The 18,224-nt window shown below is 47.5% G+C and overlaps 1 pseudogene; it reads right to left on the bottom strand.

Moving 5' to 3' along the window:
* Positions 1 to 398: 398 nt before the first annotated feature.
* On the bottom strand, positions 399 to 11,335 carry LOC148479227 (protein kinase C theta type-like; annotated as a pseudogene).
* Positions 11,336 to 18,224: the final 6,889 nt, after the last annotated feature.

Below are 18,224 nucleotides of genomic sequence, written 5' to 3'. Positions count from 1 at the left end.
TTGGCAGATAGTGCTACTCCAGGGTTGCAGCCGAGGTCGGGGCAGGAGGCAGACAGTGCATCACCAGGGACATAGCTGAGGTCGGGGCAGGCAGCAGACAGTGCATCTCCTGGGACCTAGCCGAGGATGGAGCAGGCGGCAGACAGTGCATCTCCAGGGACGTAACCAAGGTAGGGGCAGGCAGTGAATCTCCTGGGATGTAGCAAGCGACGGGGCAGGTGGCAGACAGTGCATCTCCTGGCACATAGCCGAAGTCGAAGCAGGCAGCAGACAGTGCATCACCAGGGACATAGCCGAGGTCGGGGCAGGCAGCAGACAGTGCATCTCCTGGGATGTAGCCGAGGTCAGGGTAGGCAGCAGACACAGCAATGTTTTTAGTACTGCATATTTTTCTACTTTTATTGGTCCAGGTCTACGTCTGATAGCATAGTATCTGCTTCCATTGGCACATTGTGATAAGTTTCACCCCATTTAGGGGACACAAATTGAATGTTATCAAAAAGCCTTTGGTTCGTGGTAGTAATTGGTTCTTTAAACACTTCACTATGGGACAAAGGAATTTGCTGATTTTCATTTAGATCCATGGAGTCCTTTTGCAGTGTAACTGGGGATGCTGTTTTTCCAGTCTCTGTTACTGCCCAGTTAATTAGAGAGAAGGGGTGTTCTCGCACATCGCCATTTACCCTTAGCCGGAGGGATTGTTCCTTACACAGAAGCTTTGTTATAATGTCCTTTGTTACAGGATCAGTAAGTCCCGAATAAGTTGGTTCTTGAGTAAGGATCATTGTATTTACCACTGAAGCGGACTTGCCATTAAAAGGGTACTTTCGTAGAGTAGATATAAAATAACGCCAAATGCAAACCAATCCAGACCAGCATTGTATGGCTGGTAAGTTATCATTTCTGCGGCATTATAGCCATTGGTCCCACCAAGTACTTGGGCATTGGTTTCTCCATATGCATTCAATAGGGCCAGACCAATGTCTGTGATCTTCACTTGACCCTCTGTGGTTAGCAAAATGTTCTCCAATTTTAGGTCTCGTTGAATAATTCCTCTTGAATGCATGAACTGCAATCCACAAACCAGTTCAGCAGCTATACATTTTATTGTGGTTAGGTCCACCAATGAGGTCTTCTTCACAAAATCGAACAGATCCCCTCTGCCAGCCAGTTCCATTATACAGTATAGATAGATCATAAAAATGCTCTCATGTGACATTTCAAGTACCCGACGCTCAACCAAACTATTCTCATGTTCTAATATTGCTCTATTCTTTAAGATTTTGATTAATGCTCTCTTCTTTAAGATTTTCACTGCCAAACTTTCCCTATGAATAGCATCTGTTGCCAGCTTCACTTTGCCATAACCTCCCTTTCCAAGTAGGGAGTGGAATGTAAATTGTTTCACTGAGGCTGGTGGGCATAGTGCAGCTCTCTTCTGCAGTTTGCTGAACCGGTGGGATGCCTGATTGGCCTCTGCTAATTGCTGTTATGAATTGATTCTTCTTATTTTTTACAAATCCAGCAAACCTGTCCTAGCGTCTCTGTAGAGCTGCTTTCCCTGATTTCTTTTTGGTCATCTCTTTTTTTGAAAGGTTTTTCTGACCTGCCCAATAACTGCAACTCTCACCTGGATCTTCAGCAACGTCAAAGTTTCTTCTGTGTCTCACTCGACAAAATCTGGGACATCTGCTGCATGCTCTTATGAACTGATCTCTTTTCTTTTTTAGAAATCCAGCAAACCTGTCCCAGCCTCTTTGTACACCTGCTACAAATGTGTTGTTTATTCTCACCTCTCTCTTGGCTGGTTTTGCCTGGCCTGGCTCCTTTCCTCTGCGTCTCTCTGCTTTTTTGGGTCTGTTTTCCTTGGTTTATCCATCTCCCTGCTTTGTCTGGAGGTTTTTTCTTTTAATAGTTCCCATGATATGTCAGAAGACAACAATAAGGGCTCCTAGAGAATAAAACAAACTTGCAATATCACAAGATGTGACTGCGCAGTTTGGAGTTTCTGAAAACAGAGTTTCAGGGGTTTCAGCAGGTCTACAAGTAGCTGTGTGATGTCATTAGTAATTGTAATGTCTCAAGCAGCTGCATTGTGCAGTTGAGCTTAGTCCTAAAGGTTACATACATTATGGTAGTTGATGTATATGAAAGTTTCATCCGGTCCATACTGTAAACAGTATAAGATATAGAGAAAGAGTCCTTATTTTTCCTATCTAGAATGTACTTGTGCCCATATTAAGACATTAAAATGAATAACTTATAAGAAAGAATACAATTTGAAGATTAGACTGTATTGCTGATAGTATTTATCAGAATAGAGAAGCATTTAAAAGAGCCTTTTATCTCAATTTTAGACAGTGAATTCCAGTCAGAGATGCCACTGACTGATCTTTGTGCTACTTCCTGCTATGTATTACAGAAAAAATTACCAGTAACCTACTAGGCTTCGTTTACACAATTTGGGGCCTATTTATCATAAACACATGTCTGCCAGACAGAGATGTGACCCCACAGCCCAATAGGAAGCTTCGGAGAGATGATTGGTCTGCACAGTCAGAATTCCACCGGGTCCTTTAGTAAGGAGGTTCCATGAGATCACTGAGCCATTTTTCTTATTTTGTCACGTTAACAAGGGGTATCTCCTTGTGTTTGTAGACTTTCACATTACACTGTTGATATAAGCAGAATGGGGGGTACAATTGAGGTGACTGAAGGAAGGTGCTAGCCACATCCCATGATGCAGGCCACACCCCCACAGCACTAGTCACACCCCCGTGCGACACCACACAATAGGCCCTTTGTAAATTTCAGCTATATATTACTCAATTTATAGTGACAGTTCCCTTAAGGCCCCCATACATGGGGCAATAATGCAGACGATCCGACTGATTGGTGCGAGTTGTCTGCTATATCGCACTGTGTATGGCCCTGATGTCGGGCCCAGTGCGCTCCTGTGGGGTCGTACATCGCACCCCCTGATCTTTCTGCAGGACCAATCAATCAGGGGATGCAATGTGCGATCCCATGGATTGTTATGCGGGTGATGGAGAGGGGAGCCGGCATATCGGGCGGTCGGCCACCCCCATCGCACCGTGTGTGCGGACCGCCCGATATGTGGGACGACGGATCCCGTCGCCTCGCGCGGTGCCATCGCACCATGTATAGGGGCCTTCAGTTTACAGGAAAAATGCCCTGAAACAAAAAAATACATATTTTATATAACATTAATGTTCTGCAGAGCTCATCTTAGTTACTAAAATAATCATCACGTCTGCGGTGATGCTCACTACCACACTATCTGCATGATTCCTGCTTTGCAGCTCTGCCAAAGCAATATGGTAAAACATGAAACAATGTTTATTGTTATAACTAGTTACAAAATTCTGTAGTAGTGTTTTTTTTTTGTGTTTTTTTAAATAACGGGTCCGTCCACAACACACACTGGCAGGTTGCTCGCTGACACTGGACTCCGGAGGATGCTGCGGCGTGCGACACCTCTCCCACAATGTGAGCGCTTCTCTCACAATGCCAAGCAAAGCCCGGCGGGCATGACAACGTCACGCATGTGATGGCATAATGCCTGGCATTCTGGGAGGAGAAAGGAAAATTCTGCACTGGATTTATATCCAGGCGGCAATGGCAGGCGTGATGCAGTGACTGTCACTAGGTCACACCTGCTGCCGGAATATAGGTCCATCCTATGAGTTCGGCTTTTAGTGTCACCCCTCCAAGGGTTACACCCGCTGCCAAACACATCCAAGGTTCTAGAACTGCTCCTGTGATGGATATGTGCCTACATTTGCAGGTCTGACTGGAAATGCACATGGCAGAATTAGAAGTCTGTCCTGCTATCAATCTAGGACCATTCCCTTTATTCATTTCAATGTTTCCACATTATCTTCAATATCGCTTGGTTAAGCTTATTTTATGACTAAGGGGACTATGAACTAATAATCGCGGACCAGACGCAATTATTATGTACCTAACTCGCCGGGGATATTTTCATTTTTAATAAAAAATATCCTGGCTATATACTGTACTACGGGGAACTTAAAGGGACAGCGGTTGCGGTAACCACTGTCCCCACAAGTTATATCCCCGGCATTTAGCTGAAGTGAAAGACTTCCCTGGGGGAAGCTGACACTGTGCATGTGACACTGACACTGTTTACATTTCCACTAGTCTAGAAGGGACTGAAGACTGTGCAGTCAGAGCATACACTTGTCACCGATGCTGCAAGTAATAATTGCACAAAGTTGATCTTTAAATGTCTGCAGAGCCGGCCCTAGCCAATTTGGTGCCCTAGGCAAAATTTTGACTGGTGCCCCCTATATATATATATATATATATTTACATACATATATAGTAATGCCCCTGTAGTAGTGCCCATATATAGTAGTAATACCCCATAGTAATACTCCCATAGTAAACTCCCTGTAGTAGTGCCCATATACTGTACAGTAGTAATACCCCCATAGCAGTGGCATAACTAGGGTCTTCGGAGCCCAGGGCAAGAAGAACGGCGCCCCCAACCCCCAGCCCACAAACACACACATACATGGGAAAAATATTTGCATGCCGAAGGCGCATCAAAAATATGGGCACGGTCAAATAACAGAAGGCAAACATGACATGCCACCCATTTCTCGTCACTCTGTGAACATTCCTTTCCATATGCACCTTACCTATATGGTGGTTTCTCACAATGTGGAAATGTATCTTCCCTGAGAAGACGGTGTCTTCAGTCGGTATTCACTATTCATGTAGGCCCCATCGTCCGGAAGAAGCCTGTAGGTGTAGGAATGTTAATATGGCCATCATCATACAACAGCGGTTCACTCAGATGTGTGCCCCCTGTGTAACTTCCTGCCCCCTGTGTCTCTCACCATACCATCTCCCCCTGAGCCGTCTGTTAGCACACCATCGCTCCCCCTCCTGCATCGTCTCTCAGTCACTCCATCATCTTCCCCCTCCCACCCCCACGTCATCTCCCGGTACTTGTACCCTGACGTCATCAATTACTGTCCAACGTCATTCCCTATTATCCACGTGGCCACAGTGGGGGAATGAAAACCTGTGGCGAGCGAACAAATTTCTTCCTTTTGTGGACTGTATAGGCATGGTACTGTACTTCCACCGTCACTGCACGTCACTCCCAGGTACAAATACTGAAGGGGATCTATACACTACCTGTGTATGTGATGTACACAAACATACACACTGACACAGATGCACCCACTCCGACATATACGCAGCCACGCTGACACAAATATACCCACGCTGACACAGACGCACCCACGCTGACAGATACGCACACGCTGACACAGATACGCACACGCTGACACAGACGCACCCACGCTGACAGACGCGCGCTGTCACAGACGCACCCACGCTGACAGACGCGCGCACCCACGCTGACACAGACACACACGCTGATATATACGCACCCACGCTGACACAGACACACACGCTGAAACAGACGCACCCACGCTGACACAGACGCACTCACCCACGCCAGTGGCAAACGCAGGATTTCCAGAGGGGGGTTTCCAAATGCTTAATTTTAGAGCGAGTGTGGCCTGTCAATGAAGTGGGCAGAATTAGTACTTAACCAGCTTTAATATGCGTCATACAAAGTGTATTGTATGTATTAATTCCAGCATATACAGCACCAGCGATCTTAGTAACCCATTATATGTATCATACATAGTGTATTGTGTGTCATAATTCCAGCATATACAGGACCAGCGATCATAGTAAGCCATTAGATGCGCCAGTAGGGCCATTCTGCCTGAGCTGAACGTATTTATTTTAGATGTGTGCACCATTCCAGACTATTGGAGCAAGTCCGGGAGCCTGGAGGAGCAGCAGAAGAACCTAGCACTGCCCTGGACATACTGTATATGTACATATTGGGCTCTATAGCAGTGCATCTCTAACAGTGCATGTTTTCCAGATCTTCTAGTTGGTGCACAGGTTATTTATTACTGGCTAATACATGTTAAAAGATCCACAGGTGGTGCTAATTATTTCATTTGTGATACTGAGAAGAACATGCTGCACTAGTAATTATCTATTATATTACTATTTCTATTGTGGTCATGGTGTGGGGTGGGGAGGGGAGTTTCCAGGCAGATGGAAACCCCCCCTACGTTTGCCTATGCACGCTGAAACAGACGCACCCATGCTGATATACGCACACACGCTGACACAAACGCACCCACAGAGACACATATACGCACATGCTGACACAAACGCACCCACGCTGACACAGACTGTCAGCCACCACACCCATGGTAACTGATCACTGTACAGCCTGTCTGTGAGACTGTGGGAGTGCACAGGGAACTTACTGCAGAGAGTGCACACACAGCTCACCATATTGTATCCTGCGTACACCGCGCAACTAGTGCCCCATACATCCGGCCCTGCAGGAAGCACATACACATACATAGCCTACATTCCCCCTCGCACAGCTGAGCTTCGCAGTGCCCGGTGGTGTATCCAGTCATTGACTGCTCCCTCCCGCTGACCTGTCCCGTTACCTTGTCTTTACCGCGTCCTCCTAGCCAGGCTCAGGCTGTAACATGTGGAGGAGTGCTGAATCGGCAGGCCATGCAGAGGCCGCTAGGAAGGGGAGGAGCTTTCCACCCTTGGATGCGCGGGGTCACAGTGGGCATAGCAGCGGCTAATAAGACCTGTGGCTGGCCCTAGCGTCATCTAGTAGAAGAATGTCCAGAGATAAGTGCCGTCCTCTAGGTGTCTTCTCCCTTAGGCAGCTGCCTAAAGGTGGTGCCGGCCCTGGCAGCGTGCGTCACTGCCGGCTCCCTGCTTCCTTCCCGCGCGGTATTAATTGCCCTACAACAGAGGAGGGGTGGGGGCGGGCCACACGGGACAGGTAGCTGCCCGCTGTCATGTGTATTAGAAGCGGTGTGGCCGGCAGAGAAGGAGCTGGGCACACCGCTACTATTATACATGATTGCAGCAGGAGCCAGATGACAGGGAGTGATCGCTGGTGCCTCACCCTAGTTAAGGCCCCTGCAGGCAGTAGCCGCCGCACTGCCCGGCTGAGCCTGTGAAGCTCCTTGTAAATAAGTGGGCAGAGCTTTTTGGGAATCGGAGCTGTGTGTACAGGGGGCGATCACACACCTCCCCCCCCCCCCCCGGATCCGCCACTGGTTCCGGCGCGGTCGGGGGAGAAGCGGAGAGCGGGCGGTGCGGGTATGATGCAGCAGAGCCGGTGGATGCTCCCGGGATTCCAGTCACCCCTAGGCATTTGCTTATAATGCCTATGCCTAGGACCGGCTCTGAATGTCTGCTTGGCTGCATGTGGCCTTGCTAAGTAATGGCTACATCAATACCAGTGGTAGCACTCACCCTGAATTTGGTACAATACAGGATTCAGTGTATCCCAATTATTAACACCCCAGGGGGGGGGGGGGGGGGACTATTTACCCGGGCCTGGGTTTGTTGGAGGGGCCCGGCAGAAGCATGTGCTGGGCTGCAATGGGAGACTGCTGCTCCTCTGCCTGTGGGGGGGAGTGGTCACACTGATCGCGCCCCCCCCACCCCCCCTCCACCTGGATTTGCATCAGGATTAGGGGTTCACAGTGCCCCCCTGTCAAGTGCGCAGCGCCGCAAAAAGTTTTTCTAAGGGGACATGGCCATGCCTCCTGCAATTAGGCCACGCCCCTGGTAAAGGGATGGCTCTCTACGCCCCTGAGCTGTAATGTGGAGCCACAGAGTATATACACTGATCTTTACACATAGAAGAGCCCAGCTCACTTCCTATCGCTTGTCAACCTCATCGGCCTGAAACACCCTAGTGCAGAGGTTCCCAAGCTCCGACATTACAGTCCATATTTTAAGGATATTAATACTTGAGCACAGGTGACTTAATTAGTACCTCAGACAATTTGATTTGACCACTTGTGCTTAAGCATGGATTTCCTTAAAACCTGGACTTTAATGGTAGAGTTTGGAATCTCTGCCCTAGTGGCTTAAATTAGTTTTCCTGTTTAAAATACATATATATTTTTTTAAAGCTTCCTCCTATTTGTTGCATAGAGCAGGGTCCTGACACTTAGGGGTATAATTACTAAAGTGCGGGTTTATAGAAGTGTAGTTGTCACCCATAGCAACCAATCATAGTCTAGCTATTATCTTCTAGAAAGTGCTTAATAAATAGGGGTATAGTTACCCCTTATAATCAGCCAGGTTCTGTACAGCCCATCTTCAACAGTCTGTGGTAATAGATGTATTATCTGTATAATAATAATAAAAAAAAAAAATACAGGATGAGGAGAGGGGTGTGATGTGATCAAATCGGGAGGTGTAGACATGCCCCTCCCCCAAAAAATAAATATGCAGCGCCCCGCACTGCAAAGGGGAGCCCATAAAATTGACACTGGAATCATTGTCAGGGGCACTTTGCTGCTAAACTCGGCAGGACTTGGGGCACTATAATTCCTGTAAGGTCATGCTTATTGAATCTGACGCTGGCCATTACTTACAACATGATGCCTTTTGCATGCTCTGGGCAAAGTTTATACTGAGAAGCGCATTTAGAATGTACAAAAAAAAAAACAATGTAATAAAAACATTTTAATTTGAGGGATACAATTGTGACAGTCCTTTTAAGCTCATGGCTTCATTAAGACACCCACAAGAGGAGCTATTGTATAGCATTTCAGGGAGGAAAACTAAAAGAGCTGTGAATAATTAAGATAGTGGTCCCAGCCCCAGGGTATAGTAGGCACTTTTCTGACATCTGCCTTTTCCTATCCTGACCACTTATGTTATACAGAAAGTTTGATTTTTAAGACTCTCTCTCCTTCAGCCTACTCTATATACTGTATAGTGTTAACCATTAATACAATATTACATCACTCTCCAGTGTATAAGGAGATAAAGATATATGTCCAGATGGCATTAGGTTCTTCTCCTGCTCCCCAGAGCCAGATTAAAGGGGAAAGGAGGTCATACCCCGGCCCCCCCCATCTCTCAGGTAGTTGTCCTGCCATTGATTTCAGCTGTAGAGCAGTAGTGCACTATGAGCTGAATAAGCGAAAAATGAGAAGGAGGTGGAGTCTGAGCAGAGGGGCACAGTGCACAGATAGCGCAAGCAGCATGGGAGGCGAGAAAGGGAGGAGCTGCTGCAGTGACTGCCACCAAAGTGATGATGTAATGATGACTATCCAGCCTGTAAGATAAGAGGGAGGGGGACACTATATTTTCTGTCTGTATATATGTACAGTAATTGTCTACAGTATGTGCCTAGAGTGAATCAGTATGAAATACCGGCGGATGTTAGTCCGGCGGGTGCTATACCGACACCGGAAAGCAGAACAGCAGGATCCCGACTAAGGTAAGTTTCTAACTATACCTAACCCTCTCCCCCCCCTAACCTAACCCTCCCTTAGGAGTGCCCAACCATAACTTCCCCCCAAATGCCTAAACCTAACCCCTCCTCCGCGCAGCCTAAACCTAAACGTGACTGTATGTGTGTATACTGTATGTACATGCCTGTATGTGTGTAACTGCATTTGTGTGTGTATATGTGTATGATTGTACGTGTGTGACTGTGTGTGATAGTATGTATGTATGTGTACAATATGTCTGTGTGTGTGTGACTATGTACAGGGCCGGTTCTACATATATGCTGGTTACGCAGCCGAGTAGGGTGCCACATAGAGGAGAGCGCACTAACCCGGCCGCGGCCAGCAACATGCAAATTGAAGGCTGGTGACAGTCAGTCTGTGTCACTGTGACACAGTTGACTGCACCGCACTATCTTGTTATTGGGGGCAGGCCGCGGCCGCAGCTCTTTTGTTTTGTATTGCAATGATGGGCGGCTAAACCGTGCGACGTGAAGTCATGATGTCACGTCGTACTTGCAGTGCGCAATTAAGGCTGGGGCTGGCTGGATCAAACTGTAACCCTGGCTGCTGGCTGGACCCCCTTCCCTGCGGCAGCCAGCGTTGGAGAGGACAATCCCGGGGCTAGACCTGAGGACTCGGAAATCTGCTCGCCGCGGCGGGCGGCATGCTCTGAAAAAAGAAGGCAAGTAAGTCTTGAGTTTTGACTTCTGAGTCTCTAAAAGTAAAAATGCGGGCATGGGGTCCCCGGTGAAAGGGGATCTAGCTGTAACCGTTCCCAGTCCAATCTGGAGGAGACTGCGTTTGCTAGGGACGGCGGCTATAGCCAGGCACCCTCCTAACTCCTCCCAAAAAAAAGGCTGACAGGGTCCACTGCATGTCCTTATAAATTAGCTAGCCTTTAGCTTCAGCCAGGTTCAAGGCCGTCTCTTCCATTGGGCTTGTTGGGCAGTTGCCCAAGGGCCCAAAGCATCAAGGGGCCCGCCAACCCGGGCCCTGCAGCCGCAGCTATTTCTAAAAGTACTGCACTCGGATGGCAACCCCCCCCTAACACACAGCAACTCTAAAGCTGGTTACCTCTGCAGCCCAGGGACATGATGCACCACACTGCAGAAAGTGTTTGTTTGTTTCCCCTAAGGGGGCGTGACCACGCCCGCCGTGATTAGGCCACACCGCCTGGCTCGGCCAGCTCTCTACTACTGCCGGTGACACTGATAGGGAGTGAGAGGAGTGGCTGAGTGGCTTGACTAGATGACCCAAGCAAGACAACAGAAGAGCAGACGAGTAATATATATATGTGTGTATATATATATATTAAAAAACTTGCAGGTACATCACATGATTGGACTGCAACTCCACTACCCTGGTTACCAGGAGCAACCACCAGTGCTCCAGCGCCTGTGTTTTATATATGTAATTTTGGGTAGCTGTAGCCTATCAATTACCCAGACACAGTACATTTTTTTCCCATGAATGGGTGGGTAGGGGCCTCGGTGCATTGCTTTACCCCGGGCCCACACTTGCTGTTAAGACAGCCCTGGCCAGGTTAGCTTTTTTTGTTATTTTTGTGATGGTGAGAGTATTATTGCCAATAATATATTCTCATCACCAAAAAATATCAAAACAAGCTAACCTGACGGTAGCAAAAGGCTAGCTAATTCATAAGGACATGCAGAGGACTCTGCCTGCCTTCTATTGGCATAAGTCAGGTGAGCTGTTCATTTCATCCTGCAAATTTGGCAGAAATATTACACCCATTATAATTTATTAAGACAAAGGTAGTTGTCTCTTTACCCTTGTAACTTCTTACCTCAATTACCTACAGTAAGAGTATCTGTGAGAGATGCTGCCCCTAGTTGTTGGCCCCCTTTGAGTTCTTTCTTTCTCTTGGGGTGCTGGGCATGCCTCCAGCTTGATAAAACTGGAGTGTGACTCCTGGGTATGGCTTTCCCCATGAGACCACACCCCCTACATTCTCTGATGTGCATGGCAAAGGTGCGCACAAAATTACTACAGGGGGTGCAGAAATATATATTCGCTTACCAAAATAATTGGTTTTGAGCCGGCCTTTTGTGTGTATGTGTATATGTGTGTGACTGTATGTGTGTGATTGTGCATGTATATGTGCGTGACTGTATGTATGCATCAGAGTCGTAACTAGACTTTTTGGTGCCCTGTGCCAGAAAGAGCATTGGCGCCCCCTCATTTTTCAAAGGGACATAATGCACCCAAAAAAGGACCATGGCTTCATGGGGAAGGGCCAGGGAAGAGATAGGAGAGGCCAGGAGATGCTGGGGATGAAATAAGAGGAAGCTACAAGCAAGAATGATACTAAACAGAAATTTGACAGGCCCAAACAGTGCCCCCTGACTTGTGGTGCCCTGTGCGATGGCACCGGCCGCACTACCCTAGCTACGGCCCTGGTATGCATACCCCTACAACCGTCCCACTTTATGGGAAATGTCCCGCTGTCCCACCCTTGGGCTGCAGTGTCCCACTCGGGAATGGTATGGAGGGAACTCTCTCACCTGCTATACAAGACTGGGGGCAATCCAGCAGCTGGAGAAATGCTGCGCACATCCCCAGCAAAGCGCAAAACAGTTGTGTGATACATTGCCATGCCCACCTTTTGTGTTACATGCCCAAGGCACACGCACAAGGACCTGATTCCCTTCTCCCAAATGATGCTCTTTAGGGTGCCCCAGACTTCAGTGTCCTGGGCCTCCTAAAGCCTTAATCCGGTTCTGCTGCTTCCCAGATTCCTGATCTTGCTCCAATGTTCCATAGAGCAGGGAATTGGGATTGAGATTGTGGAATGCTGCCCACATCTGCGACAAAAACAAACATTCAGCTAAGGTGGGCTGGCCCTACTGCTGCACTTAGCGGCTTTCCATGATTGTTGGTCCTAATTATGCCCTCTTCATGGGCTGGTCACAATCACTCTAAAATCAAGCATTTGGAAACCTTGCTCTAGAAATCCTGCTTTTTGCAAATAGATGGATAGACAGACAGATTAGGATAAATTACTGATATTCACCTGTGCAGGACAAATGGCTGGATTGGCATTTACAAAACATGAAAATTAAAAATCGGATAAAGATATAAAATGCAAAATCAAATATGTGTGAGAAATATAGGTTTGTGTACTGTTTGTAATCCTTATTAATTATCATTTGTACATTATGAACTGATGCCTCTAGATGGTGCTGTTGCATTGAATAATGTTCCACAGTTTTTTTTCAAACTTTCACAATATGCATCTCGACAAACGGACAAGGGACATTAGTTTTTGTTTTCCTATCCACAACTTTGGAAACAGGCAAGATGACATTAGGTCACTGTGTCACATAACAGACAGGGAAAGTGCCTAAAAAACAAGATTGTTCTTCCACATGCTTAGCCACTTGTATGCAACATTTTTTTAAGCTTTTAAACTGTTGCATTGGGCTCGATTCAGATGTGAACATAACGCCGATGTTTACCCAGTTGAGCGATTGTCCGACTGTGCCGGGATCACACTGCGCACGCTCCTAGGTACCTTAGCGATGCCGCTTGCTGTGAGAATTTATTTGCAAAGTAATTGATATTCTGGGATCGTTTGGGGGTGGTTACGAGGAGTGGCAGCCAAAAAACGCAGGCATGTCCTGGCCATCTTTGGGCATGTCTCAGCTTACTACTGTGATAACGTGCGCAGAAAACATGGCGCCAGTGTCTCTGTTCCCGCGGCCATTCTGCACGACCATAGGGATACTCAGTAGGTCGATTATCAAAGGTTCTGCAACCACTTGCGTGTTTGTACGCACTTGCGTGGATCTGCAAAGCCGCCGATGGGTATCTCGTAACATCTCTGGGTGTCTCAATACATTTTCGGGTGGTTGCGTGCATTATCATATTTTCACTCAGCAGCTGCGATTGTATTAGTGTCCACATCGGACCGGGCCCACTGACGTTAAAGGAATTCCATGGTATTGGATCCTCACAGCCCGGGATGCACTCCAGCTTCTACACAGTTTTAATCACAAATTTGGTGCAAAATACAGCAACAATCTATATAATAAGCAATAAAACCTGTCTGTCTGTCCTTTATGCACGGCAAGAGTTTTGGAACTAGCTCCACCAAATTTGGCAGGGTGGTGTAGTTTGATCAGGATTAGTTTTTCGCCGAGGTTTGAACTTCGTCAGGGCCACACACTTAGGGTGCCTACACACTAGACAATGTGCTCACGATGCAATATCGTAAACGATTTCCCTTGAACTCTCCCCGGCACTCCCGGACACGATATGGTGCTAAAAAGTGTCCAATCAGACCAATGATCTATCGGGCGTCCTTACCCATTTCCAGTGCATCGTGTACGAGATTGGCAGATCTTGCCTGCTGTAATCACGATCTGGAAATCGACGTACGACCCGCGGGTACGCAGATCGGCATCGTTATCGTGAGTGGACACTCACAATTTGCACAAATTTTGCACAATTTGTCTTTCCGATTTGTCGGAATCGGGCGAATCGTGCAAAATTCTTACACGCAATCCCTAAAAATGGGGACACTTAATTTAACCGGTTCCGGAGCTGGCTCAAGTGGTAATTGGCAGTCTGCCAATATCCTGTGTGAAAGCTACAAATGTATCCTTTTAACCTCACAGTCTGAGCAAGTGTCAAATTCTATGACTCATACAAGTTCATATTAGATCCAGAGTTAAGGCGCATATCATAAAATAGACCAGTAGGCACTAATTATCAAAAAGCAGAACTGAACTTAATATAATGGAATCGATACAGCTGCTGTTCCAAAGAAACTCTGTGGTTCCTCAACAAAAGAATAGTAACCATAAACATATAAATAAGAAACTGCGCTAGACCAATCACCATATATACTTAATTTTTAAATAAAATTAAATGATTTATTCAGACATATAATATAATAATCACATTAATGCCTAGGTCCAGCATAATAAAACATAGACAATATACTCATGTATTAGTCATCTCAAACATCTATATAAATATAAAATAATGACCTTTCCTAAAGGTCATTGTTAAAAAGCTAAAGAGTCTCAGTGATAAAAATGAATGATCTAAAAAATCCTCTAATGTGGAATATGTTGTGACAAAGTTCCGATTTTGTTGCAAAGAGATGATACAATTGTGAAATAGCTTTCCTGAAAATGTGCAACAATGTCTCTGTTAATTAACAGTGGTAGTGTTCATATATATTCCATGAGTGATTGCCATAATAAACTGTGTAAACAAACTGCTGCTTACCAATGCAACATATGTGGTGGAACTTATTGAGCCCTTCCAATTGTGCTGTGGCTCACCCCCAAGTCCATGCTGGATGCCGATACCTCCATACACCCCGTCTCTATCCGGCGGGGAGTGGTGTCCGTTGGACATGTGTGCAGCCGGAACTCCTGTCTCTCCTGTGAGTACTGTGGGAGAGTGGGCGGGTAGCTGTGAACTTAGCTTCTGTGTCCACTTGTTGTAGTCAGCGGTGAGATGGTTCCACACAAAAGGTACTGTATAAGCAGGTGGTACAGGCTTCCTTTCTGGGTCCCTGTAGTAGGTGGCAATAACACAATAGAGGATTGTACAGTCTTCCTTCTTTCTAACGCGTTTCTTTACACCCTGGTAATTATGTCTGAATAAATCATTGAATTTTATTAAAAAATTGAGTATATATGGTGATTGGTGTAGCGCAGTTCCTTATTTATATGTTTAAGGCACGTATCCTCTACATGAGAAAAATGAGCGATTGAACGATTATGATTAAGTTCAATCGATCATCAATCGTTCATTAATCATGCAGTAAAATGCCGGCAACGACAAGCAATGCGTGCTCCCGCTGGTCGTTGTCGGCATTTGTCATCGCCTGAACATGCTGTCCAACCTGACGAGATCGTCAGATTGTGCATGTTTGGGGATGAGGGATGGTGCCTGCACTGAATGACATGTCGTCCAGTGTGGGCACATTATCCACTGCACAGGATGATGAAAAATTGAACGATTACAATGTAATCATACAGTCGTTCCACTCTTGTGTAGTGGATATACACCTTTAGTCCTTTTTAAAGTGGCCATATATATTAGTCAGCCCTCTGTGTTTGCATGCAAGGACATAACTAGAAATTTGAGGTCCACATAACAAGATCTTAAAAGGGCCCCCCAGAGGTAAAAAAAACAAAACTGATACATTTGCCCCCACACAGAGCTGCTTCATGTTATGACACACAGTAGTACCCCTTATACACATTATGCCACAAAGTAGTAGTGCCCCTTATACACATTATGCCACAAAGTAGTAGTGCCCCTTATACATTATGGCTGTCTGTCCAGATTGGCTCCTGTGGCTTTCTCTTGCTTGTGCTGAGGCTGCTCAGATGCCGGTGATAGCGTCTCACGTGTTTCCGGGTTCTGGTGTTAGAATCCTGTTAAGCCGAGTGTGTCGTACTTCAGCCTGTCTCGATTGTCTCTGACGCTTGTGTCATCCCGACAGCACAGTTCACTATCCAGTGTCCATGGCCGCATGTTTCATATCGACGGCACAGGTCGCACTCCAGTATCTCCTGCTGCTTGTGTCATCCCGGAGTGCCCAGAGTCTACTAATGGTTCGGTGGCCGGCAGTCAGTCGGCTGCCGGCCACCGGGAAGAGAGGAGGGGGCCCCGCACGGGGAGTGCACATGGGCCCCCTCCTCTCTTAAGACGCCCCTGGCTCTCAGAGTACTCTTGCTGGATACCCTGATCTTTATATTGGACTGAACTTGACCTGCTCCTATTAGTACCCTGTACACCTCTGCTGGATACTGAACTAAGGGTTCGATTCAGAGCCGCTCGCTAGATTCGTTTTCGCATGCACCCAGCATATGCAAATCTGGCAAAGGCAGGCGATCGCACGGCAAGGCATTAGCACGCCCACTATGTCTTAGCGTGCGATTGCTCTGTGTATGCAGATGCCCACCTGTCTTAAGACGCCCACTTTCCCACGTCATGTCCAGGAAGTGTATGCAACCATTGGTACCATCAAGTACCATCAGAAGCGATCGCAGCAGTTGTGACAGACCATACCCTACCGCAAGCACTGCGAGTGCTTCAGTGTAAAATTCAGCCAGGTGACGTGTACTATGACGCTGCATCATAATTAGGTACACCTCTGAAACGACGTTGAGACACTCAGGAATGCCTGCGTTTGTACCACCACTCCCCCCGTTTTCATGGACCATTCCCTGTCACCACCCACAAACGGCTTGTCCTGTCACTCTAACTAGCGAGCTATCTATGCGCAGCGAGCAAATGCTTCCCGATTGCATGGACATGCGTATGGCATCTATTCTTCCGCTGCTTACCTGCTGCTATGCAGAGTAGCAGTGTGTGTGCCCCCCCAACTGTGGGACACCGGCCCGCACATAGGACAGCGGGACAGTCCCAGAAAAATTGGACTAACCCGCTGAATGCGGGACAGTTGGGAGGGACGGGTTAGGTGCCGTTGTAGAAAGTATGTAAATGATAAATAATATAAGGGAAAGTTGAATCACGTGAGGGAAGAGGGCCTTACTCAGTGGAACTTACATTCTAAAGAAGAGGGGCAGACAGACAGGGGTGACACAGCTGTGCTAAACAGTGGGGAAGGAGCATGGAGCAGTGGGATAGGATGAGAGATCGATGCCTTTGATGAATAAGTGGGTTTTGAGAGTTGGCACTTTTCAGTTGGTGAATATCTGGTGACCAAGTAAAACCAGGTGATCAGTAAAGGCAAGTACTGATGACAAGAAGAACACCGTAGCAAAAAACGCAAATGTAAAATGCATTAAATAAAATAAAAGCAGCAATTCCATGTGCATTCTGAGTCACACATATCTCAAGATACATCTCTCTCTACAACAGGTATACATTAACCTTTACCTACTCTTCCAGAACGTCCGGGTTGCTCTTGAATCATGGGTGGCTATCCCGGATGACCCTTCCAGACAGGAGCCGGCAGCCACCTGTGGTTGACAACTTTCCAAGTGAAGTGAGTGGTCCAGGCGGCTGATGACTCAATTTGTACTGAATTGTGTAATTTTGGCCCTGCCCCCCACTTCACAATACCAGTAATCGCGGTACTGTATAGCGGGGACAATGCTGCAATGATACTGTCCCCGCTATACAAATGCACCATCACGTCCCGCCTACACCGCCCACTTAGCCATGACACACCCCCTTGCCACCTGCATCCCCAACCTGGCCTCTTCCTCCAGGAGGTGTAGCCAGAGTGTCAGCAAGTATGGTATGCATTAAACGGTGTACATCAGCAGGGGCGCCAATAGGGGGTGGCCTGGGCTTGCTGGAGGAGCCTGGCGGGGGCCCGGGTCCGTCACCGTCCCCCTTCTCCCTGTCATCTGAGCAGCCCAGCACACGTTTTCACACGATTCCCGTCAGCGGCAGCCCGACAGGAGCAGAGTGCGATGCAGCGGAAGCCCGACAGCGCTGGAAATCCCGAACGTGGATAGGTAAGTATCCACTAACTTAACCCCCCTAACCCTCCTTAGGGGTGCCTAACCCTAACTTCCCCCCAAGTGCCTAACCCTAATCCCCCCTCTAAGTGCCTAACCCTAACCACCCCCTTCCTCGCTACCTAAACCTAAGTCCACCGGGGGGGGTGCCTAACCCTAAGTCCCCCCCGGGGGTGCCTAACCCTCCCTCCCCCTAGCCTAACCCTCCTGAGGGGGTGCCTAACCCTAAGTCCCCCCTCGGGAGCCCTAAACCTAACCCTCCCCCCCCGCGGCTGACCGCTCACGGCGCCCGGCATCACTACAATCGTGATGCCGGGCGCCGGTCTCCCGGCGTCGGGGAAATGCAGGCGTCTACATC

This window comes from Taudactylus pleione, unplaced genomic scaffold (assembly GCF_031769625.1).
Source record: "Taudactylus pleione unplaced genomic scaffold, aTauple2 ptg000629l, whole genome shotgun sequence".
Lineage (NCBI taxonomy): Eukaryota > Metazoa > Chordata > Amphibia > Anura > Myobatrachidae > Taudactylus > Taudactylus pleione.
This window is presented reverse-complemented; position numbering and strand designations above follow the sequence as displayed.